This window comes from Taudactylus pleione, unplaced genomic scaffold, assembly GCF_031769625.1.
Source record: "Taudactylus pleione unplaced genomic scaffold, aTauple2 ptg000043l, whole genome shotgun sequence".
Taxonomy (NCBI): Eukaryota; Metazoa; Chordata; class Amphibia; order Anura; family Myobatrachidae; genus Taudactylus; species Taudactylus pleione.
In genome coordinates, this window is record NW_028284445.1 from 6,427,591 (window position 1) to 6,453,316 (window position 25,726).

A 25,726-nucleotide genomic window follows, 5' to 3' on the forward strand; every position below is an offset into this window, starting at 1 on the left:
TACGTAGTGAAAGTCGCAATGCAGTATCTCTAAAGTGTTGTTCTCCACGATGTCAGTATCCCATCACATGTGATGCCAGCAATTATGTCCCAGCATCACCTATCAGTGCCTTTCACAATGGAAAAAAAACAAATAATGGATGTGGTTTATATGGGGAAACTATTTACTATTCAAACCACAAATTTTAAATTAAATGCTGCCTGTTTTTTTTTTATTTATTTTTTTCGCTAGTGGAAGTGTTGCACAATATGCATCTGTTGAGTGACATCTCATCTTGATATTTCCGAATTGCTTTAAATTGCGTTATCTAGCCAACATTGAGCTTATAGAATAACAATATTAATGGGCACCTTGAAATTATGTGTCGGTGAAGTATTGATTTTACATAATTGGTAGACTTCAAAGGTTGATTATTATACGGTGAGAAAAGACTTGACACGAGATCACTATCACGAGCCCATATTTAAATCCACCTTTCATTACCTGTACTTTATATGCCTGACTAGTGAGCGGCGCTCCATACAGGGCAGGAGATGCTGTCACTTCTTCATTTATTGCTTTGGACACTCCGGTAGAGATTAGCAGAAGTAGCAGTTAAAGTTTGACAGTGACATTTATTGCACTTAACAAACCATGATATTGACTTCCAGACAGAGCGATATATGAAATCATTGTCTTGAATGTGGAAAAAAATGATAAATATCCATTCAGACCCACTAAAGTCCAGTGTTTATATTTTGTAAATGGAATTATATTGTATTTTTCCACTAAAAATATTTTGCTCCCAGTACAAATTTTTTAATATTACAGAATTCTGGTGCACCCAAATTAACTTGATAAGTAAAAAATAGGTTCTACCTTTTGGATGACAGAAGAACAAATTCAGGACCGGATTCAGGGTTATGGGGGCCCCTGGGCAACAAACTTGTGGGGGCCCCTATTTTATAAAATACTGTATACACAACAAAGTAAAAAGGGGCCAAACACTTTTATGGTTATACTGTACCTGTCTGACCGGCTCCTGACCGCTCTGGCTGCGGAATTCAGCTCAGCTGCGGGCGCCCTAGGCGTGTGTGCTGATGTCATACTGTATACTGTACAGCCAGCACTGCAGTGCAGCAGCCTAATCAGCAACAGCTCTACAGGACTGACTCTGTCTCGAGAGATGTCATCATCTTACGAGACAGCAGGACAATGAGCTGAGCTCTGCAGTGACTGCTGTATATGGAACAGCATAGCCACCAGCATGTGATTAGGCTATGCAGGTCAGTCTGTTGGTTTTAGGGTACAGAGACGACAAGAAGCTAGTGGCATGGGTACAGATTACTCGGACCTGCAGGGGAAACATTACCACACCTCCTGTTACACCACTATCAAAGCTCCCAATGGGCGGTGGTGCGCACCATAGCAATGTGTACAATAGCCAGGACCTAAAGTCTCAAATCGAGACCGTCCTGCATACATCATTTCATTTATCCAGCTGAAACCACATCCCACATCTTTATGATGCTATTTTTGCATGATCTGAACAAAATAATTCCTGACATTTCAAAGCAGATCATGTCAGGTACAATATTGTGACATCAATGGGTCCCGTGAATCTACCAGTCCACAAAGTGCATTTCTACAAAATCCTACACAAACAAGCATAGGCGCTTTAGGAGAGGAGGGGACCTGTGCAGTCTCTGGTCAGGCCCCCTCCTGTCCGGCGGTGCAGTAGTCTCTGGCATTGTGCCAGTGTCTACTGCGCATGTGCAGACCTCCGGTAACATGGCGCCTGCACCTCGTTCCCGAGACAACTCTTCTGCGCAGCGGTGGTCATTTTCACAGTGATTTCTGTAGTTCTACAGCCAGCACTGGGCCAACGGACGGTTGAGTATCTTTTAAATGGGTGCAGGGTGTGGGCCCCACTGGACCCCGGGGCCCATGTGCAACGTACACCATGCACCCATTCTAGATATGCCCCTGCCAACAAGTCTGTCATTCACACACTGCTGGCTAAAATAATAGAAGACAGAAACCATGATGGACATACTGCACTTAGTTAATTATAAACAATTGTCTGTCTAACATCTGGTATCTACTTAGACATTGTCTATCTAATTACTATCTATCTCTTATACCACACCCCTTTAATCTATGCTATCTCCTCTGCTAGCTCACACCCCCTCCCTGTGTCTCCCCTCTCCCTGTCCGCACCTCATGTCTCCGCTCCCAGCCCACTCCTCCTCCTTGTGTCTCCCCTCTCCCTGTCCGCACCTCATGTCTCCACTCCCAGCCCACTCCTCCTCCTTGTGTCTCCCCTCTCCCAGTCCGCACCACATGTCTCCACTCCCTGTCCGCACCTCCTCCCCATGTCTCCCCTCTCCCTGTCCGCACCTCATGTCTCCACTCCCAGCCCACTCCTCCTCCTTATGTCTCCCGTTTACTTGTTCGCACCACATGTCTCCACTCAATGTCCGCACCTCCTCCCCATGTCTCTCCTCTCCCTGCCCACACCTCATGACTCGCTGGAATTAGGTATAGCCTGCTGTTGTTGTGGAGGGGAGGAGGGAAGGAACTGCAGATGCCCATGTCTCCACTCCCTGCCCAATCTTCCTGTTTGTGTCTCCCCTCTTCCCTGAGCCTCCTCTGTGGCACCCCACCCCTCCCATCCTTCCCCCTCCCCCTTGTCCCCGTGCTGTACCTTCAGAAGAGAGCCACCAAAAGAGACAGGGAGCAGCCACCAGAGGCAGGTAAGATAACCTGGGGGTGCTGTGGAGGGGAGGAGGGAGGGAGCTGTAGCAGACAGCCACCAAAGGTGAAAAATGCTTTGATGAATGGCATAATTTCCACATCCCCATACTAAAGTATGGGGAGTGTGGAAATTATCGGGGGAGAATTGTAACCAGGAGATATCAGTGATATCTGCTGCGTTACATGCATGATGAATGGGTCTGACACTTAATTTATACAAAAGCAGGTGAAAATGCTAATTTTCACCTGCTTTTGTATAGATAAAGTGATGATGATTATTCCCGGGTTAAAAATACAACTGGAAAGTTGTAGAGGGTGAAAAAGAAAATTAGGCCCTAAATGACATTGCAACAAAATGCACAAACATTATTTACAAGTGTGCACTCCATAATTAATAAGAACAAAATATGCAGCAGTGTAATAATAATTTACAATAAAATACGAGTTATTTTGCCAAACACAAGTTCAAAAAACACACAGTACAAACACTATTTATTTCTTTTTTTTTATCTCTTTATTAAGAGTTTTTGCAAAAACAGTACATACAGTTATTACAAACATGCATTGAAATAAAATGTAAAATCAGTGAAAATGTAAATCCCGTAATGGAAATAGTACAAAAGAAAACCATCAGCAATATTACTTGTAAATAGTACTGACAATAATAACAGTGGTACATAGTGGGGTAGAATAGTAGCCATAATAGTAAACAGGAGTCAAGAATCAGAGTCCAAGTCTTTAATGTACCACACAAATATAAGTAGATCAATCAAATATATAAGAGAATAGTATCTCCAGCACATCAAAATGTAACAATAATCTAATGAATATAAAGTAGGGATAACAAGACAGACAAACGGGAAAACACAAAAGGAGGGGTGGGAGGGGCATAGGGAGGATATACAGTAAAAGGAAAAGAATTATTAATCATAATATCTTGACACCTTCTTAGTAAATGTAGTTGGAAAACAACCCTCTGCATTCCACAGTCATATTACCCAACATCACAGACAAAATAGTTATGTGAATATTGCTAAATTGGAAATTCAACAAATTCTTTATAATGAATTTCAAGTGAGCTGTCTCAATGAGTACCAACTTGTATTTTCAAACACCTGTAGAATTTGAGTCTGGGATTGAGGTTGTAACTGTTCAATATATGGCCCCCATCTCACAACTCCCTTCTCGACTTCTGGAAATGAGGCCCTCCTATCAAAATATAGAATTTTGAGTAATAATTGTTGTACTGTCAAGAGAAAAGATGGAGTTTTACTGGTCCATTGGATTAGAATAGTTTTTTAGGCTGTAGTTAAGATAATGGAGGGTAATGGAATAATAACCTTGCGATTCGGGCCTGAATCCCAGTTAACATAATGAAGACACAATATAGCTAAGGGATGCAATGAAAATATCTTATTAATAAACACTATTATTTTGTTCCAGAATCAACGAATCTTATCACACTCCCAATAATTGTGGTAAAAAGAGGCCGAGCTATAGTGGCATTTAAGACAATGACCTGTCTCGCTAGGAACCATATATTTCCTCTGATGTAGTGAAATATATGCTCTATTCAAAACTTTATAATGCACTTCCTGAAGCATTGCTGTACGTAAATATGTAATTGTGGAGTCAAAATACATAAGAAGTACATCAGGTTCGAGGAATGATGGTATATCTTTATACCAACTAGCACAAGGATTTCCAGACATCAGTTTTTAATAAAAACAGCATTTAACAATTTAGGGTGATAAGGATGGGATTTTATATATAATAAGAGTGAGACTATAGGATCAGAGGTATCTTGGTATGAAAAGGCTTTAGGTAAACTACAAACATAATTTGGCCATTTGTTTAAGAAAAACTTGTGACCCTGCGATGAAAAGTGTTTTTAAAACTTGGACAGAGTTCTTCATAAATATACCCCTAAGACCTCGCGGTTTTGCCAAAGAGCACCCATTCTGGTGTTAGGGATAGATAATGCTAAATGCTTGACTGAATAATTACATATTTGCACCCAGAATCTGTGGATTAATGGGAAGAGCCAGAGACAGTGGAATAGGTCAGCTTGAGCCGTACCACATTTAAAACATACAGTAAATGAGGAGTGGATAGGCCAGTCATAATCCTTCTATTTGGCGAAAGATATGTTCTATATGTTCTATGGAAACCTTTCCGTTTACATCGTGGAGGAAAGTGAAAGAGTTTGTAAGCTAATGAGATTGCCCCCTTGCTTATCAGCTGTTGTTGGAGCAGTACGTCCCTGGGTACCGCCAATCGGTAGGAGAGAAGTGTTTGATATCTGTGTGAGAATACCATTGAATGTTGGGAAAATTAATGCCTCCATTAGAAGTGGGTTGTTTCAGTTTTATTAATCCAAATGCGGTTTCTTTCCCTGCCAAATAAACCACCTAATAAGAAAGTGAGTGTACTGGATATCTTTGGGTGAAAAGATAATAGGCAGAACTTGAATTAGGTACATTAGGTGAAGGAATAAGATTAGCTCTCCCAATGTATGACAAAGGAAGGGATTTCCAACTCTCCAGCTCAGCAGAAATCCGATGAAGAATAAACGTAAAATTGAGATTATAAAGAAGCTCCGGTCTCCTGGGGATCTTAACTCCTAGGTATGTAAAAAACTCAGACCTCCAAGATAACGGTGCATTGCCCACTCCTTCCCTGAGAAAGTCTCCTGAGCCTAGATGAAGCGCAACAGACTTTGGCCAATTTACAGTAAATCCTGAAGCATCGCCAAACAGAGGGTTTTGATAAATAGCAAAATGTCATCCGCATCATCCCAATTTTAATCTATTGGAACTGAGTATCAATTTGTAATAAGTGTAAACAGGGTCAGTGGGTAAATTAAATAAAAGTAAGGTAAAGGGATAACCCTGACGGGTTCCACAAAACATAGTTAAAGGGCTGCCACAATGGCCATTAAGTAAAAGTGAAGTAGAGGGGGACATGTATAAATAGTGAATAGTATCAATAAAGTTGAGATGGAAATGTCTAAGCTGTAATACAGAGTACAGATGTGACCAGAGAACGTTGTCTAATGTCTTGGTGGTGTCTAGGTTATATGTTATGTGTTTGGGATGGCTGAGAGGAAGCAATTATATCAGCCACTGCCGCACGTACTCCCGTAACACAAAACCAAGTTGGACTGATAAGAATGTGGGGAAGCAAAGTTTGAAGCCTGTCAGACATAATTTTCGCCAGCAATTTAACATCCTTAATGAGCAGTGTAATAGGCCTCACTGCAATAAATGTAATAAATGTCTCACTTAGTTGAGAGACATTTATCTGTGTTGAAGCAAAGCCTACCAACCAATCTGTTACCGAGCTTCCATCCATCATACTGCAACATTTGCATAACATTTAGATGGATACATTGGGTGGCTGACTCTGTCCTTGAAACTTGATCAACTTGGAATTTATTCCTTTGGGCTCCAGTAAGTCCCTCAGTGTTATAGTTATATATGCCAATAACTAATAATCTATACTCCTTTCTGCCAATCGAATCATCTTCTTAGGAAGCACCTATCATCCCCTATGGTTGTAAACCTTTACAGTGTGCTGACAATACTTGCGCTCGTGGAAATATGACTGGGGCCATCTGAGGCCAATTGTACGTACTTAGAGACAGCTGCACCTGAAGGCGGTTCTGGTACAGGCACCTTTCTCCCTGCACAGATATCATCAGAATATGAAACAAGATATCAGATTGAGGACCAAACATTGTTCTTAAATCAGAATCAAATTGTAATACGGTTTTGAAACTGATACGTGGAAAAATTGGGATATAATATTACAAATGCATTAAGCTGCTGGAAACATATATTTAGCTGAAAACTATATGGTGTGAAAGAGCACTGAAATGCAAATAATAATTATTTTAAATCAGGTTCCGTCTTACGCACCTGTTTGAGCTGTTACCCTATAAGATCTTTACTTTTGTATTCCTCACCTGGTTTTAATTCAGCAGTTAGACAAAACTATGATCTTATACCTTTTACTCAGACTTAAAGATAAAAGGCTGGATAAACGTGCATTGCACATTGTGTGTGTGTCTACTTGTATATTTTTATTATTATTATTATTATATTTAATTAGAGATGTGCGCCAGACCATTTTTGCTGGTTTTGGTTCTAATTCGTCATCCAGTTTTGGTTTTGCCAAAATGCTGTGACTGGTTTTGGGTTTTTTTAAGAATCAAACCGCAAAAAAAAAAAAACCTAAACCATGTGTAAAGTAGCTACAACAGACGTGGATGGCCCCTACACAAGAGCACGTGCACCCAAAACATGCCTATTCTGAGTGCCCAATCTGTTCCTCCCTCCTGGGGGCCCTGGGCCATTGATGACTGGCACTTTGTGCACATGGAAAGCCCCGATCAATCAGCTTTTTTGTTGAGCAGTTCCCCAAAATATCCCCAACCATAAAAACAGCATTCTGTACTTGCGAGTCGGATACAGTACGGGTCACATACAGTGCGGAATACATTGTGGTTTGGATCCAGTGTGGGTCGGATACAGCGCTGGTTGCATAAAGTGCAGGTTGGATACAGTGTGGGTTACAGTGCGGGTCGTATACAGTGCAGGTTGGATACTCCAATAGTGCACTTATGGTGGTGTCGGCCTTGCGGGGGTAGCGGTGGTGTCCTCAGTGTGGGAATGCTGGCGGTGTCGGCAGTGCAGGAGTGCCGGTAGTGTTCTAAGCATGGGGGTGCCAGCAGTGTTGGCAGTGCAAGAGTGCCGGCGGTGTCCTTAGTGTGAAGTTGCCGGTGGTGTCAGCAGTGCGGGCAGTGGTGTCCTCCGTGTGGTGGGGGCCTCAATCTTACGTTAGTCTGCCACACTGAACTCTATGGGAAGGTGCTGATTGGCTGAGGCTCTCAGCAAATCAGCGGTCAGCACATTGATTTCAAAGGGACTTTTTAATTGGCGTCCGAGCCAAAACTGCGAGATCCGACAATGAGATCTTGAAGTTTTGACTCGGACAGGGATCCAAGACAGACAGGGAGATCCAAGTAATATACAAAAACAGCGCAATATATAAAAGCCTCAAATAAACAGTACAAGTGGAAAACTCAACCTGTGAGATATATACATGGGACGTAGTCAACAGTTTGCCATAGACAATGTTGACAATCATAGTGTCGACACCACATGTCGACAGTTATGATGTTAACATTGTCAAAATGTAGAGAAGAAACACGGCAACATACTGTGGATGGGAGGGTTAGCGTTAGGCTGCATGGGGAGGAGGTTAGGGTTAGGCTGCATGGGGAGGTTAGGGTTAGGCTCCGGGAGGGAGGGTTATCTTTAGGCTGCAGGGGGAGGTTAGGATTAGGCTGCATGTGGGGAGATTATGATTAGGCACTAGAGGGAGGGATAGGGGTAGGGTTAGCGCTAGCAGAAAAATACTCGAATACCAGAGGTTCAGTGGTCTGACCCGGAAGTGTTGGTGATACAGTATGACCACCGGAACCCAGAGGCCACCCTGGAGCCTCTGCAGCTGCCCAGAGCAGGTAAGTCACCGCTGGCCACCAGGGATAATATGTCGACATTTCACCACTGTCTACATGATGAATGTAGACAACTAAAGGCTTAAAGATTTATCTGTCCAATCTGTCTAGTGGGAAGGTAACAATCTTGTATGTCTTCCAGTATTTGAGAGCATATTTCTATTGTTATTTGTTCCCATACATTACCAGATTTTCCATCTCACCAAACAGATTGGACAGATAAATCTTTGTACACAGCAGCATAAGTGAGTGACAATTAATATCAGTAGCACTCAATGACCCAGTGCCCTGGGTAGGGCGGACAGAAAGGATCCGAGTTGCTGACTGTGAGTTCAGAGTGCACTGGAGATAATATTAGTGCAGGGTGAGAACTGAGATGGCGGAGGGCCCTGCTCATAGAGTCTAGAGGTATGGAGATACCCCACCCAGGAGCGTGTCTAGTATTATTTTCATTTTATCAATCCCTCCTCTCATTATCATGTCCTACCCAATTTTTCCCATATCATCATATCCCTCATCAATCCCCCCAACTCTGTCACCTCACAAGGAGCGCCTTTGAGTCATATTAAGGGCACACCCTGAATCCTGTGTGCCCACGCCTATGGGGATAACATAGATGAATGTGAGGGTGCTAATAGATTTTTTTGGAATGGTACTGATAGATTTCCGAATGCATCCCCAGTGATGGGAATCAACAGAATGCATCCCTAGTGATGGGAATCAACAGAATGCATCCCTAGTGATGGGAATCAACAGAATGCATCCCTAGTGATGGGAATCAACAGAATGCATCACTAGTGATGGGAATCAACAGAATGCATCCCTAGTGATGGGAATCAACAGAATGCATCCCTAGTGATGGGAATCAACAGAATGCATCCCTAGTGATGGGAATCAACAGAATGCATCCCTAGTGATGGGAATCAAGAGAATAATAGAAGCTACTAAGCGGAGAAGAATACAGGTGCGCACAGTTCATCCTAAATGCATCGGGGGACCAGGAAGAGTTTCTAGTCACTCTCTTCCTTTACAGCAGTACTTCAGGGGGCTTCGTACCCACCAGCTGGGGCTAGATGGCAAGCCTCCCATTGTGCAAAGCATGCGAGGCACATGTTGTATGTCACTATGCACAATATTGCTTTCCCTTATATCTTTCACTCCAGGTAAAGTTCATGCAATACAGGGGAAGGTGGGATAGCAATAAATCATTTCTATGTAAAAAGGTGCTACAGCAGAATGACAGCAATGGCAGTCTTGGCGCACAGCGGGGTTAATAATACATTACAAATATCCCTTCACTGGCTGTGCCGATGACAAGTCCAGATTTCTTCAGTGACAGCCCCAAGGATGTTCACACAGAGGTGAGGATGGAGAGGCTTGTGACTTCTGCCTTACCTTGCAGTACTAACATTCAAACAAGGAGATGATTAGGAGCAGGCAGCCTCCTCTATTGTTCAGCCACCCTGCCACTTCATGTACAGCCGGGCTCTGAATGTGACAAGTGCTCAGAGCTTAGCAGCACAGAATTCCACCCAGCAGACAGCCAGATAAGGGACTCAATGACAGGGAAATATGTAGATATGTGAAATTGTCAAAGGAACGTTCCTTAAACCTAAACACCGGAGAAATTCACCAGCAGCATAAACAGTGTAAGTGCCTATGTACAAGTCCATCTTCTATGATAATCTTAGACGCACAATGGTTGCTATTCGAGTGTTCGGGTCGTGTAATGTCCCCAGGACAGGAACAGGGGTGAACACCACACCCTTCTTCTGCCCCATCAGAGGTTTAATAATTATTATACTAGTTCTGCAGACAGGGGTGAAGCTAGCCTGTCACCCGGGACAAAGACTCTTCAAGGTGCCCCTCACCCCCCCCCTTCTCAGGCCGCATGTGTAGTATTAGCAGGGTTCTGTATGGAAGTATGCTGGTTTGTGTATGATGTTATATCAGATGCGCAGTGAGTGTGCAAGTGGCGGTTATTCCACCCAACAGTCAACTTAACCAGATAGAAACAAGTGGTTTTAGACAGAGGGTTAAACAAATACAAAATAATAGTGACAGATGCAGTCTGGAGCGTATAGATTGAATCTGAACATTGTAGTGCACCAAGTTGTAACAACGCATATAACAAGTAACAGCGGAAGTGGTATAGGGTATTATACTACAGACAGCATCAGTGACCACAATATACTACAGACAGCATTAGTGACTGCCATATAATACATACAGCATTAGTGATCGCAATAAACTACAAAGTATCCAAGATGGATAACTGGCTGAGACAAGATCAACTTAAAATTAGATCGAAATGGCGCCATCTTGCGAATGGCCGCAAGACACCATCTTGAAAATGAGATCTGCAAGACGCCATTTTGCGAATGGCCGCCCAGCGCCATTTTAGGTAAACTCACACTTAAGTACATATGGCGATGCTATTATTAGCATCAGGTGATCGCATATTTTACCATACCCCATACACACATTAATACACACAGTTGCGCTGTTAACATGTCGCACATTAGCGAATGCATAATACCCCGCATGCGAACGCTGTTTATTAGCTTGTGCGTGCGCATCTGCCCCAAGTTAACTAGCGTCTTTTCCCAAACCTCTAATACTTACACAATGCACACACACATAAAAGGTTCCATAGCTTTAAAGTGTAAGATCCAAGTTTTGTTAATTTATTACAAATGCTGTGAAATAAAGGCTATTAGGTATCTTAGGTTTAATACATCATAAGTAAACCATGTTTGGTGTTGTACTGATCTGCACTCTCTCAACAGCTTCCCGGTATCATCGGTGTGAAGATCGTAACATGCATTCTCAACTTATGGACCGTAGAAAGTTAAAGAACCACAAATGTACTTTGTAAAACCAACAGCCTAGATTTCCATGAGGCGGGAAAATGGAGATAACCAGCTGTCGGGGGCTGGTCTGTGTCCATTTGAATCAACCTGTTAAATGTCCTGTAACAGAAGCACCGTGATGGGGAACCAATGGGATCGCAACAAACCTCTCTATTGTGTAGTCTATTTCTGTAGGGGTATAAATATGTGTGTTCTGACCTCAGTCTTCAGTCTTCATGCTGATGCTGTTGATGGAGGTTTCTTGCTGATGCCGGAATCTAGTACCAGAGTGCGTGCGTATGTATAACTGTATCTTGGGTCTGTATAATTTCTTTGCGCTAAATTGTACTTAGATCACAGTGTGTAACTAACTGTACTTTGCTTGGAATAATACTTTGTGCTTTGGAAACACATGTTCAAGGTCTGAAGTCTTTATTTTACTGTATGCTTGCGTACGCAAATAGCATCGATTTTAGAAGGTATAGGCAGGAGCGTATAGAGGTTTAAAGTCAGTATCCTTAGTTGGGGGCTCGTAGAGTGAGGTCACTTACCTATTCACACGATAAACATATGGTTATCGATATCTCACCAAAGGGTGGATAGTGGCCACACGCAGTTTACCTGCAACCACTCGATGCTGAGAGATCGCTACCCATTATCGTGTGAGTCAGGGTACGCTGACTAGAATCCAGGGACAAGAAAAAAGTTTGTTTTCCTTTGTTGATAGCATTTCACGCTAAAAAGGGGTGTCGCAGTATTGTGTACGCGGCTGAGTCGCATATTTGCGTGCACAGTAGAGACTCACTTTTGCGTACGCAGCTAAAGTTAAGTCATACGGTTGTGTAGTAGTCGCATTATTGTGTATGCGACTAGTCGCACAATAGCGTATACGTACTTCCGGTTGTGCTGTCACATGTTTAAACAAAGCCGTTGAGTTTACATTATCAGTTGTTGCCAATAATTGGGAAATACAGGAAAAAAGTGTGTAACTGTGAGTACTTGTTTAGAGTGTAACACGAGACCTAAATGTTAAGGGTATCGTAGGACCCTTAAGTGCTAGGCGTAACGAATGGCCTAGTGACTCGGTAGCAGCTTACCATTTACTTAACACAAGGCAGGTGTATGGGTTGTTATTTTTGTTAGGGTTCGGCTCCCAGCGTGATTATAGTGTTCAGTAATCAATGTGTGTGATCTGTTAGGCTTATTTGAACATTATAATTGAACCGCATAGTTTTGGTTAGACTATGATTGTGAGCTGGTAAGAGGGTGGACGAAATCAACTGGAAAACAAAGGGTACTTTGCTGCCCCCTAGCAGTTGAAACGTAGTCAAAAAGAGATTGCTGAGTGGAAGCGGCCTTTACTTCCGTAGGTGAGTGGAGGCATCTAGAGGTCCTCCATAGGGTTCGCGGATACACCCTTTTTTAAAGGCGTCCACAGGTAAGTGAAAGAATCTTGACTGTCCTTTCCCCAGTTTAATTTTTTATTGAAAAACGTAGGAGTTGTCCCAAGATTGGAGCCACGCAAACAATAGAGATGTTAGACAATGATGTGCTGCTAATGGAAGCGCCGCTTGGATCGGCCCGTCGTATTATGCATACTAAGTACGGTGCTTATGCAATAAGGTATTGTGACGTATGGTTTAAGATAACGATGAAGACTGTTAGGCCATTTCCCAGAATTGGTAGTTTTGATAAAGATGTATTGAGTAATGTCTGGGATCACATCAGTCTGATGCGTTCTCGAGTGAAAAAGGTAAAATATAATGAATGTTTAAAATTGTGGCAGCATGAAGGGGATGCGTAGCTTAAAAATGTGCAAGCGACGCAAACTAGCGTTGCGAACGCATTGCCAGAAAGTACACAGTGCCAAGGTAGAGAGGATGAACGGGACTATTAAAAATAAGTTAAGTAAAATCATGGCAGAGACCAGACTAGGATGGCCAGAAACATTACACTTGGTCTTACATAGTATAAGGACTACTCCTAGACCCCCTCTAAATCTGTCCCCCTTTGAAACATTGCTTGGTAGACAACCTCATTTGATTATAAATCCACAGGAAGACTTGAAGGGTAACAACGAGGTAACTGTAAGGTATCTTATATCAATGAGTAAACAGTTAAACAGCAACAGCAGCAACTGAAATTGTTGTACCATGATATGCCTGAAACTTACTGTCATGATGTTGAACCTGGAGAATATGTTATGATCAGAAATTTCTTGCTTTCAGGTTGTTTGACTGATCGATGGGAAGGCCCATACCAGGTGTTACTGACAAGTACCACATCCTTGAAGGTGGCTGAGAGAGATACCTGGGTCCATTCCACTCACTGCAAAAAGGTCAACCAACCGGTGGAGAAACAAGGCGGAGACAAGGCTGATAACGTGGACCTGTCGATCGCGAGCTTGTTCAGGAAGGATTGAAAGGTTGTAGTGAGATACCTGAACTAAAAGAAATTTGCAGGTCTTTGTTGTGGCAATGGACCCGCCTGCTGTGTTCATTTTCATATTCTCTTTCACCATTCTGGTTGGTTCGTGAATGTCCGGTTTCTGTGAAGGGGGACCGATAGAGGAGATGGTAGCTGATGGCAGTGCTGATGGAGTGGAGTCAGAAGGAGGCATGCTATGCCAATCAGGGGAGTGTCTGACCAATCTTAGTACTGTAATTGTTAAGAGAGCTGCTATTCTGGATACTCGGGGACGGTGTGGAGGTTTATTGTCTGAAGATTCCTGTATTTGTGAGCTTTGTGGGTCCCTAGTTGATGAGAACTGTATCCAACGGTGCCAGCCTAAATATGACCCTTACTGGGGTGGGTATCCTTTAGAGGATTATCATAGCATGGTAGGCAAAGTATTAAACCAGACTGATTGTTGGGTGTGCTCACATGTGCCACAGGGTCAGCATAATGTAGGGTTGGTGCCATTTCCGCTGAATATTACGGATATTTTAGAATTGCAAAAAGGGAAAACATTGGATGGAAAATTCCCCTCATCCAAACCACCTCATTTCAAACTCCATCAATTCCAAGTAGATAGATCAATTTTGTGCTTAAACGTAACCAACTCCAATAAACCAGGGAGTTGGGAAGTGACGGGGAATAATCAGATGATGACCTTCTCACTGAGAGCTGATAATGAGTCTATGAATTGTGATCTGTTACGCTCAATTAGATCTAATGGGAGACATTTTAGGTATCGGTATACATTGAGTTCCACCAAAGAAATTATTGGTAAGGTACAAGATGGATATTGTGCTAAGATAATACAACCAGAAACTTGCATAAACCAAATGGAAGAGCCTGAGATAGGAATGTTTGCAAGGGAAATGTGTTTAATGATAATGATGCATACTATTCCTTATGTTCTCCCCGATAATGTATATTTTATATGTGGAAGAAAAGCGTATAAGTGGCTCTCCCCGAGTTCCGAAGGTTTGTGTTACTTGGGAAGAGTAGTCCCAGAGGTTATGACCCTCACACATGTTGAAATGCTTGGTATTCATAAAAACACACCATCACCATATCTTCACACGCAGTATGAACACAGAGGCAAAAGAAATATGATACCTGGTGATGTGCATAAAGCCACTCAGTTAATTAGTGAGACAACTGGCTTTCAAGTTTTAGTAGCACTGGATCCCACCAGGATCGCTCGGGGTACATTAAATTTTAGATATATTCAGGACCTTGCTAAATTGATAGATAATATCACCGAGATGCATGATGACACCTTCAGGTATACAAGTAGGGAATTGCAAGCGTACAAGAAAGAACTGGTGCAACACAGACTAGTGTTAAATTATTTAACCGCTGTCACTGGGGGGTACTGCTTAACTTTGGCCACCCAATAAGGAGTGAAGTGTTGCACCTATGTCACCAATGATACCAGCGACCCCAAGGAGGTGATAGACCGAAAGATGGATGAAATCCTGCAGCTAAAATGGGAATTTCGGAAGTACCACAATGCTTCAGTGACTGAAGTAGAGAAGAAGGTAGAGGAATGGGTTGCATGGTTGAACCCAGCGAAGTGGTTCTCAGGTCTAGGAAAATGGGTCCAGGAAATTTTCGCAAGCATAGGTAAACTCCTGATCCTCATACTGGTTATCAACATAGTAATTGGCATATGTGTCCAGTGTGTTCCTACTGTAGTGAAGTGTGGAAAATGTAAAGATAAGGTAAAACGAAAGAATGAAATTATGATGGTGGTCAGTAATGACAATATGAATACTGAGGTAAATATAGAACTGCATTACAACCCTGAACTAGGTAATACCATCATGTAATGTGTTATATATAGACATGCACAAAATCTATCAAAATGTTATTTTAAAAACACCTCAAGTAATGTAAGTCCCTATTCCCCCTCAAGACTGCCTTTATAGGATTGATGCATCCCCACATCTTTCCCATGATCTTCCAAGATCCGCGGTGTGCGTAAAATGGTAGTTCTATGTCCCCTCCCAGAGACACATTATTGATGGATTAAGAATCACCTTGTGCCATCCCATAATGACATTAAATAATATATATATAAATGTAAGCCTAAATTAAATTTTAAAATCAGAGTGTGATAGCATGCTGTTCGCTATCAAAGGGTGGACTGTTGAAGCTGGATAATTGGCTGAGACAAGATCAGCTTAAAATTAGATCAAAACGACACCATCTTGCGAATGGCCGCAAGACACCATCTTGAAAATGAGATCTGCAAGACGCCATTTTGCGAATGGCCGCCCAGCGCCATTTTAAACTCACACTTAAGTACATATGGCGATGCTATTATTAGCATCAGGTGATCGCATATTTTACCATACCCCATACACACATTAATACACACAGTTGCGCTGTTAACATGTCGCACATTAGCGAATGCATAATACCCCGCATGCGAATGCTGTTTATTAGCTTGTGCGTACGCATCTGCCCCAAGTTAACTAGCGTCTTTTCCCAAACCTCTAATACTTACACAATGCACACTCACATAAAAGGTTCCATAGCTTTAAAATGTAAGATCCAAGTTTTGTTCATTTATTACAAATGCTTTGAAATAAAGGCTATTTGGTATCTTAGGTTTAATACATCATAAGCAAACCATGTTTGGTGTTGTACTGATCTGCACTCTCTCAACAGCTTCCCGGTATCATCGGTGTGAAGATCGTAACATGCATTCTCAACTTATGGACCGTAAAAAGTTAAAGCACCAAAATGTACTTTGTAAAACCAACAGCCTAGGATTTGCATGAGGCGGGAAAACGGAGATAACCAGCTGTCGGAGGCTGGTCTGTGTCCATTTGAATCAACCTGTTAAATGTCCTGTAACAGAAGCACCATGATGGGGAACCAATGGGATCACAACGAACCTCTCTATTGTGTAGTCTATTTCTGTAGGGGTATAAATATGTGTGTTCTGACCCCAGTCTTCAGTCTTCATGCTGATGCTATTGATGGAGGTTTCTTGCTGATGGTGGAATCTGGTCCCAGAGCGCGTGCGTATGTATAACTGTATCTTGGGTCTGTGTAATTTCTTTGCGCTAAATTGTACTTAGATCACAGCGTGTAACTAATTGTACTTTGCTTGGAATAATACTTTGTGCTTTGGAAACACATGTTCGAGGTCTGAAGTCTTTATTTTACTGTATGACTGCGTACGCAAATAGCGTCGATTTTAGAAGGTATAGGCAGGAGCGTATAGAGGTTTAAAGTGAGTATCCTTAAAAGCATTAGTGACCACCATATACTACAGACAGTATCAATGACCACCATATACAACACACAGCATTAATGACCACAATATACTACAGACAGCATTAGTAACCACCATATACTATAGAAAGCATTGGTGACCACCATATGCTACAGACAGCATTAGAGAACCCCAAAAACTAAACAGCATTAGTGAATGCCATATACTACAGACAGCATTAGTGACTGCCATACACTACAGACAGCATTAGTGACTACCATACACTACAGACAGCATTAGTGACTACCATACACTACAGCTAGTATTAGTGACCACCAAGGCTATTTTTCAGGGGGAATGTCCCGGAAAGCCATTCTTGAAGGTCTTCAAAAATATTACATCAACGCGAACAGCGCTCTGGAACCTCCCATCAGTGCAGCTTGCATTGCAGTTGCTATGGGGGCTGGACAATCTACAGGGCTCACCCCATGCACATTCTGTGACCACAATAACAGGCCCAGCTCTCCCGTCCTGGACCCTGGTGACTTCTTATATGTCACCATAGGGCTGGGCTACACAGGGTGCCGGACTCGGTAACTGGGCCAGCTTTGAATGTGTGTGTGACCGCAGATCTCTTTGGTTGCACATCCTTCACCTTGCTGGACCCCGGCTGTGTGCTAGCCAGTCACCACTGCTGCATCACTCTGTAGGAACCCTGAAGCCTGTGCGGGTGGGGACGTCGGTTCTCCTCTGCAGCGGTGCAGCCCACTCCCTGTCCCATTAAAAATAGCTAGGGTGTGCAGTTCAGGCCACATCCCCATAAAATATTCAATATATTATGTGTATGTATAGTTTACACAACTGAAGACCGAGACTCCTTCAATCTGGACTAGCACCCCACCCACCTGCCTCTGATGGTTTTTTTCCCCCAGAGTCAAGACACAATGTAAATAACGCGTTGTGATATTTCTCTCTATCCACTTAGGAGTATAACTGTGAGTTCACTTTATGCTGATCAACATTTTTTTTTTATAACATCCTGATCTAAGCTCACTTTCCAAGAGACAATGGCGATTACTGTATAGAAATAACTTAAGACTAAATGGAGTAAAGATTTTTTGAGGAAGAATTGCACTGTATATTTTATAAAAGTTCTGGGATATTTTTCTTTCTTACTTTTTGACATTAGAAAACATTTATCAGAATGTTAAGTTAAAATATATACAAAACAGTGCTTTTTATTCATAAAAAGTTCATAGAAATACTTGCATACAGTACAATTTTGTTTGACTTTATTGAATTTCAGTTACCGAATAATATTTCTTTGTAAAACTTCCAACTGTGAATGTTGCTTTACACATGATTTGTTATGTTGCTTTTATTATTTTGTTTTAGCTTTAGGGGATCACTATCCTCAAAATAACAAATTCTCTTAAAGCAGCTACTAATCACAATATAGATTTATAATTCTCTTACTGGAAAGAGATTCAGGTATTTGCTTGAATGCCCCAATATTTGTGCTGGAGCAGGCACTAACCATATATACAGGCCCAGCGACTGGGGGGGACAAAGGGGACACATTTACTGGGCCCCGAGCTTCTGAGGGGCCCCGAACCCTCAGGCATTTAGGGAGCCCAGTTCATGTGTCCCCCTTGCCTCTGCAGACTGCTACCTACTGTGTAATTAGGGCACCTGGGACACAGCGATTATGCCAAGATCCTTCGGACTTGTCACGGCAAACAGGGAGGGAGGCCGCACTGGTGCAGCGTGCGTAACGTCATGCCATCGCACCGCTGATTCAGACAGAGGACCCGCAGGGTGTGTGAGCTGCCAGAGAAGACTGAAAACAGGTAAGTGTTGCCAAGGCCGAGCTGAGCTAGAGTGTCACGGGCGTCGGGGGTGGTGGGAACTACAGATGAACACGGGCTGACACAGGAACTGGGAGAGATGTGACAGGGGCTGGGGAAGAGGGGTGTGTGTGTGTGATGGGTTAGGATAAGGACTAGGAGAGGGTATATGTGTTTTGGTTTTGGATCGCCCCTGGTTTTGGATCTGGATTGGTTTTACCAAAACCTTACCTCCGCGTTTTGTTTTTCGGTTTTGGATCTGTATTTTTTCTTAAAAAATCATAAAAATAGATAAAATCGGCCTTTTTTTGATCCTACAGTATTATTAACCTCAATAACATTTATTTCCACTTGTTTCCAGTACATTTTGACCACCTCACAGCTCACAATATTGATTTTTTTCATCTAGTTAAGGGCCAAAAGGTTGCATCCAGCTAGCTGGCTCAAAACGGAGTGATAAATAGAGTTGAGGACTATGCAAAGATGATGGTTGGGGTACCCCTTGAGCATTGAAGAATTGATCGTTGATAATTAATACAATCACTGGCTGAAGTAAGAATTGATAGTTGGCGCAGCCACTGGCTGAAGCAAGAATAGTTGATACTTGATAATTGGTGCAGCCACTGGCTGAAGTATTGATAGTTGATAGTTGGCGCAGCCACTGACTGAAGTAAGAATAGTTGATACTTGATAATTGGTGCAGCCCCTGACTGAAGAATTGATAATTGGTGCAGCCCCTGGCTGAAGAATTGATAATTTCCAATTTGATGAATGCACTGCAAGTAACGTAACAGGGAAGAGGTTCCAAGATGGGTAAGGTCCTTACCTCTACTCACTGTTACATGGCAACAGTTACAAATGGCTTGGCAATGGTTGTCTGGATTTGGGTGGAAATGATTCCACACATGAGATGTGGATTTTTTGGTCCTTTGCCCAGGCATGCCAACTATGGGATTTTTACCACCATGGGCAACAACTGTTGCCTGATTGTGATTTACAGTTTTTGCACAAACAAACTCGGCATCAGCATTCTCATCATCCTTGTTGTTGTTATTGCCAACTACATAACCCTCCTCGTCCACATCCTCGATATCTACGTCAGCATGTTGACTTGTGCTGCTCATCCCCACATTTGCAGAGGGCACACAAATGGTAGAAGTACGATCCTCTTCAAGTCCAGTATTAGAAAGGTCAGGCTCAGACATGGCAACTGTGGACACACTTGGACTCTCCTCGGTGATCTGTGATTTTTTGGAGACAATTTGTTTTTTGTACCTCTTCTGCAAGCAGAATGGTTTAAATCATCACAACTAGAACTACCAGTCATAAATAAACTAGGCCAAGGCCTTATCCTTTCCTTGCCACTTCGTGTAGTGAATGGCATATTGGCAATTCTTTGTTTCTTTTTGCTTTAACAGGGTAAAATTTGATTTTATTAGCCTGACTTTTTGGCCTGACTTAAGCCCTGGTACATCGGAAGGCCTTGCATCATCATCATGACTGCTGCCGGCAGCTACAAGACTGGTATGTGGATCCTGCTCTCCGGTCATGTGACTGTCCTCCATACTCACTGTGGTCTTACAGCAGTGTCACCAAGCAATTATAGCGCAGCTAAATTGGGACTAACACACACAACCACACACAAAAAAAAAGTTTGTTTTTTTGGGCAGCAGCCCCTTGACAGACAGCAGCACAGCACCCCTGCACACCTACGCTGATGACAGGTGTGGCTAACACACACACAAAATAAATTGTTTGTTTTTTTGGGCAGCACCCCTACGCTGATGACAGGTGTGGCTAACATGCACACAAAAATAATTTTTACTTTTTGTTCACACTGGGGGTGGGTGAAGAGCACCCCTGAAGGACAGAGCACCCCCTGGACAACACAGCAGAACTGCCAGCCTCTATGGACAACAGCCAGCCCCTATTTACCACAGCCAGCCAGCCCTTATGGTCAGGACAACAGCCAGTCCCTATATGGATATTAAGCAGCCAGCCCCTGAGTGACAACAGTAGCCAGCCCCTATGCACCTCGTCAGCAACAGCACAGCTCCCTCTCTCCCTCTTCACTCTCCACAGCCGGAATGAAAAATGGTGGCGATCGCTGGACCTTTGTAGAATCCAAAACCCGTGAGAATCCGACAGCGGGATGATGACGTTTTGTTTCGTTTTCAGATTCGAGCCAAGCTTCTCTTTGCAATGGCCAAGGGTCAAATCTACTGACTTATCTTCCTGGGCTTCTCTACACTGTGCGAGGGTCACCCATACACTCCCTCTACCTGCTGAAATCACACAAGGTTCCATCCCCTTGGCTCTCTGCTCTTCAGGCTGTAGATCTCATCTCTAATCAAACTTAAGAACCAGCTCTATGCTGATAATACCAAGTCTACCTCTCCTCCCCTTACTCTGCTGTATCCTGGATGAGCCAAAGTCCCCATGTCTAAAACAGAGCTCATCTTCCTTCCATCTATAGAAATGCTGGGCAAAAAGCAGTTGACTACACTAGAGGTAGTCATGCCCCTGCATTACATGTCATTCCCTTCCCTGGTTACATTGATCACAACTGTTTAACTTTATCAGAGATTTAATCTTTTGCCCTTTAGCCACTATAAATCAATTAATGTGCCAATTAGCTTATTCCTCTTTCATGTTGTGAGTGTCTGAGCTATTACCAACCATATAGTCAGGGTCCTGGAGGAGTTTCCCAAGTCAACCCGTGGTTGACCTTACCAAGATAGGAAAAGCCAAGCACAACTCAACTGAAGGCACTGTGTTTGAGAAATTGAGAAAGGGGGAGCTTACTTTATCTATGAGATTTTCCATACCAGTCTCCTCCAGGTACACCCAGGTATCTGATGCACCAGTGCTACCTATATTTGTAACAACAAAAATACCTACACAGAAATTTTGGTCAATTTCAGTTACAGCTTCCTGGCTTTGTATTGATAAGGAGACACCCTTAGCTATGGCACCTTGCAGTAGTATTTGAGGGTCAGTTGAATCCTGGGGTTTTTTGTACATCAGGCTATTGTTGCTTGCCACCAAAATAAGAGTGACTAAGGACCTTATGTGGTAGAATTATTATTATGATTATTATTATCTTATGTATTACGGTGTGTAGAAATGAGGACACAAGACAGGCAGGTACTTGGTAAGGCAGTGTCTTTAATAGCAGCAGACACTGCACTTCAGCATACATGTGCATAGGCCTGGACACACACAGGCACATAACAGAAAATAAGCAACTGAACATTAAAGGTCTCAGCACTCATCGTGCTTGCAGCCACAATTGGCCATGCTCTCCCAGCATAGCCCTTGGTCCCTGGCACTACAACACTATAGCCTACTAAACTGGCCGCTAGTCCGCATCAGTGCCCAGAGCAGTGAGTTTGTGAGTTTTAGTGATGAGTTGCAGCTGGGCCTGTGCAACCATGAAAACCTGGAGTACCACACCTCCACTTGTAATGCAGAATGCCCAGGCTTCACTCCAGCCTCCCTTGGAGGGAGATAATCGCACCAGAACGTGGGCAATTCAGGTGAGAGACAACCCCTCTCACCACACTTATATGTAAATGGAACCATAAGGGTTCCATGGCGCTGTTCAAACGGGATAGAACATACAACAAGCAACATAAGTACAGACTGGTACAGAAAATGACACAACTTTACATAAATACATAATTAGAATATAGAGTTATATAATTTTGTAGAGCTAACAAAGGGAGAGGACCCTGTTTGCTCGCAAGAACGTATAGGCTATAAGATAGGGGTGGGCACAAACAGAGGAAGAGGATGGAGGCTGGAGGGTCAGGAGTAGGGGTCAGAGAGATGTTGTGTCTGGTAGAGGAGGCCAGCAGAGGTAGAGCGATGAGAGGAAAATTAGGTGGGTAGTAGAGTAAAGGTGTCTTGGAGCGAGTATGTGGTAGCTTTTGAGGACTAGGAAAATAAGGTTATATCAGTGCTCCAGTTGTCTTTTTCATAAATATGACGCCCACACAGTCCTGGGTTGCAGTAGCCAAAGTGGTCAGGGCTTTATGAATTGGGATGTGATTTTGACTGTAGTCTCTAGACTCTAATAGACTCTTGCCAACAAAGTTTTTTTCCTGATTACCTTCCGGAATGTATTCTTTTTATTCAAGACATGATTCTTTTTCTAGTTCACTTTAAAGGGTCATCACTATAATTAAAAGGAATATAGGAATGGATTCTGGTGGGCTGTTTGCACACAGCACTTTTCCAGAAGTAACATCTAATGAGATATTTAAATACCATTGATGCTGATATGAGATATGATTCCCCCAAACTGAATATTTATATGTATAATGTTCTTCCTTGAAAAGAGAACTGTCAACTTTCTTTCATTCTCAGGCGACTACGTGATCAAAGACAAAATCTACATTTTTGACACTTTAATCATATTATCATTTGGTCTATTTCTATTGAGGAGAATTAAAAAAAAAAATATAGCAAAAGATAGTACCACACTTAAAAATATGTAATATATCCGTCTAATGATATTAAATATTTACACAGCACACACAATGAAAAAACACCTTGTTAAATAGCGCATTGTGAGAATAACTTTATGAGTTTGCTTTATGTTGATCAAAAATTGTTTTATTACATCTTAAATGAAGCTCACTATTCCAGAGACATTGGCGGGTACTGTATAGTAATGGCTTATTATGACCAAATGGAGTGAAGATATTTTGGAGTAAGAACTGCTATATATTTTATAAGTATATTTCTACTAAAGTGAGAGTTAGAAATGGAGGTGTTGCCCATAGCAACCAGTCAGTTCACCATTGCGACCATTGACCACCGATGGTGATCCCAGTTTATAACCTCCGTCACAGTGCTGGCATTGCAAATGCAACAAGGGGTGTCATACACCTTCTGTTGTATTTGCATAATAGCAAGAACGTAATTGCCTGTGTGCAGCTGCTGAATCACGCCCACTATCCCCACAATATTAAGTTCTATTTTATAAAACCACTACTACTAGTAATATTATAGATTTATAATCCTCCTGCTTCACAGACCTGTAGGTATTTGCCACCACTCTGTGGGTGCTTGAATGCCCCCCACATTTGTGGTGACGCAGGCCAGGGGTGTATCTAGGGGTCTGAGCGCCCCTGGCAAAGTAATGGACTGGCGCCCCCCTCCCCTCATATTTTCTGAATAATTACATTCTGTCTCCCCAGCCCTTCCCCCTTCTGTATCCCCAGCCATCACTCTTCTGTGTCCCCAGCCACATATTCCTTTGTCATTCCTCCCCTGTAGCCCATCCTCCCTCTATGACATCTCACGTCTCCCCCAACCTGCCCCATAACATATTTCTCTATCCCTGTAGTAACACAGCCCCCCCTCCTCTATAGTAACATATTTCTCTATCCCTGTAGTAACACAGCCCCCCCAATAGTAACATGTTTCTCTATCCCTGTAGTGTACAAGTGATTATATTTAGCCTAAATATAATCACTTGTACATCACATACTAAAACAAATCATGAAATTCCCATAAATTACAAGCTTCATGACTTACCTTCTTGAAGAAAGCTCCTTCTGGCTGCATTCCGGATCGGCTAGCTAGCAATGCTCCTCATGCGCCACAGCTTCTCTCCCATGCAGCGCGGCAGGTGTGATGTCACACATGCTGACATACTTTATTGAATAAGGGGACTGAAGGGGACAAGCGGTGGCTGACGCTGACTACCTGCAATCAAACAGGTAGTCAGCGCGGCATGCAGGTTGGAGCGGGCTCCTCTTTACCCGAGGAGGGCATAGTGCGGGCTGCTGGAGCGGGCCCCTCTTCACCCAAGGAGGGCATAGTGCGGGCGGCTGGAGCAGGCCCCTCTTCACCCGAAGAGGACATAGTGCGGGCGGCAGGAGCGGGCCACCTATTCACGCATGGAGAAAGTAGCGCAGGCAGAAGCAGCTGGCTCCCTCTTCAGTCATGTTGTAGCGCAGGCGGCAGACAGTAGGAGCGGGCTCCCACTTTACCCATGGAGGGACTAGGAGTAGCACCAGCGGTAGGAGCGGGCTCCCTCTTCACTTAAGCGGGCAGTAGCAGCCTAGCAGGAGTGTAATCACAGCCTGATTGTACCCCTTGGCCACGGGTGGCACCGCCGGATGGCGCCCCCCCCTCGGCTGGCGCCCCTGGCGAGTGCCATCCTGGTCAATGGGTAGATACACCCCTGATGCAGGCACTGACTATATATATATATATGCATGGCATTTTCCAGTCATATTCGTGGGGGGGGTATTTGTGACAGCTTGGGAGACTTGCAGTTCAGAAATATACTCTGTGGTTTGCTTCACTGATGCACAGGGGGAAGATCAATAACTTCACAGTCATTTAACAGCCTGCAGCAGCATCACATTTATACCATACTTGCTGACTTCTGACACTTCCTCCTCGGGAGAGAGCCGGGGAGGAGGAGCAGGTGGGCTGTTTTTGGGGGCGGGGCAAGACAATCAGCTGCATTAATCCCCGCCCACTCACTGGAAAATGCCGCAATTCTCGCATATTTTAATAGCGGACGGGGTTAAATTACTCAATTATCAAAGAATCGCATCAATAGGCTGTGTCCACTACTCGCGTACCTGCTGATCCGCGAGAAAATGTCACCCATTCTGCTCACTTCACTAGGAAGTGGGTAGAATGCGGGAGAAGTGTCTACTTTCCAGGGGATGCGGGGAGATACCTGAAAGATCGGGAGACTTCCAGGAGAGTAGGCATGTATGATTTATACTCTATCAGGGTACTGTCCTAAAGATGTGGGAGGAGATTGCCATTAATAAAGTCACCAATGATCATCTCTCTGCAATGTGCAAGGGTGAAATCTCCTTGCTTATCCTCCTGGACCTCTCTGAGGCTTTCGACACTGTGGAGCGAGGGTGGCTCCTGCACATCCTTCACTCCATTGTGACATCATCATCTCATGGCTCCCTTTCCACCTGCCCAACGGCTCCTCTCATACTCTCCCTCTACCTACGGGGTTCCCACAAGGTTCCATCCCCTTTGTTCTCTGCTCTTCTGGCTGTACACCTCCTCTATTGGGGCACTAATCAGACTTCAGAACCAG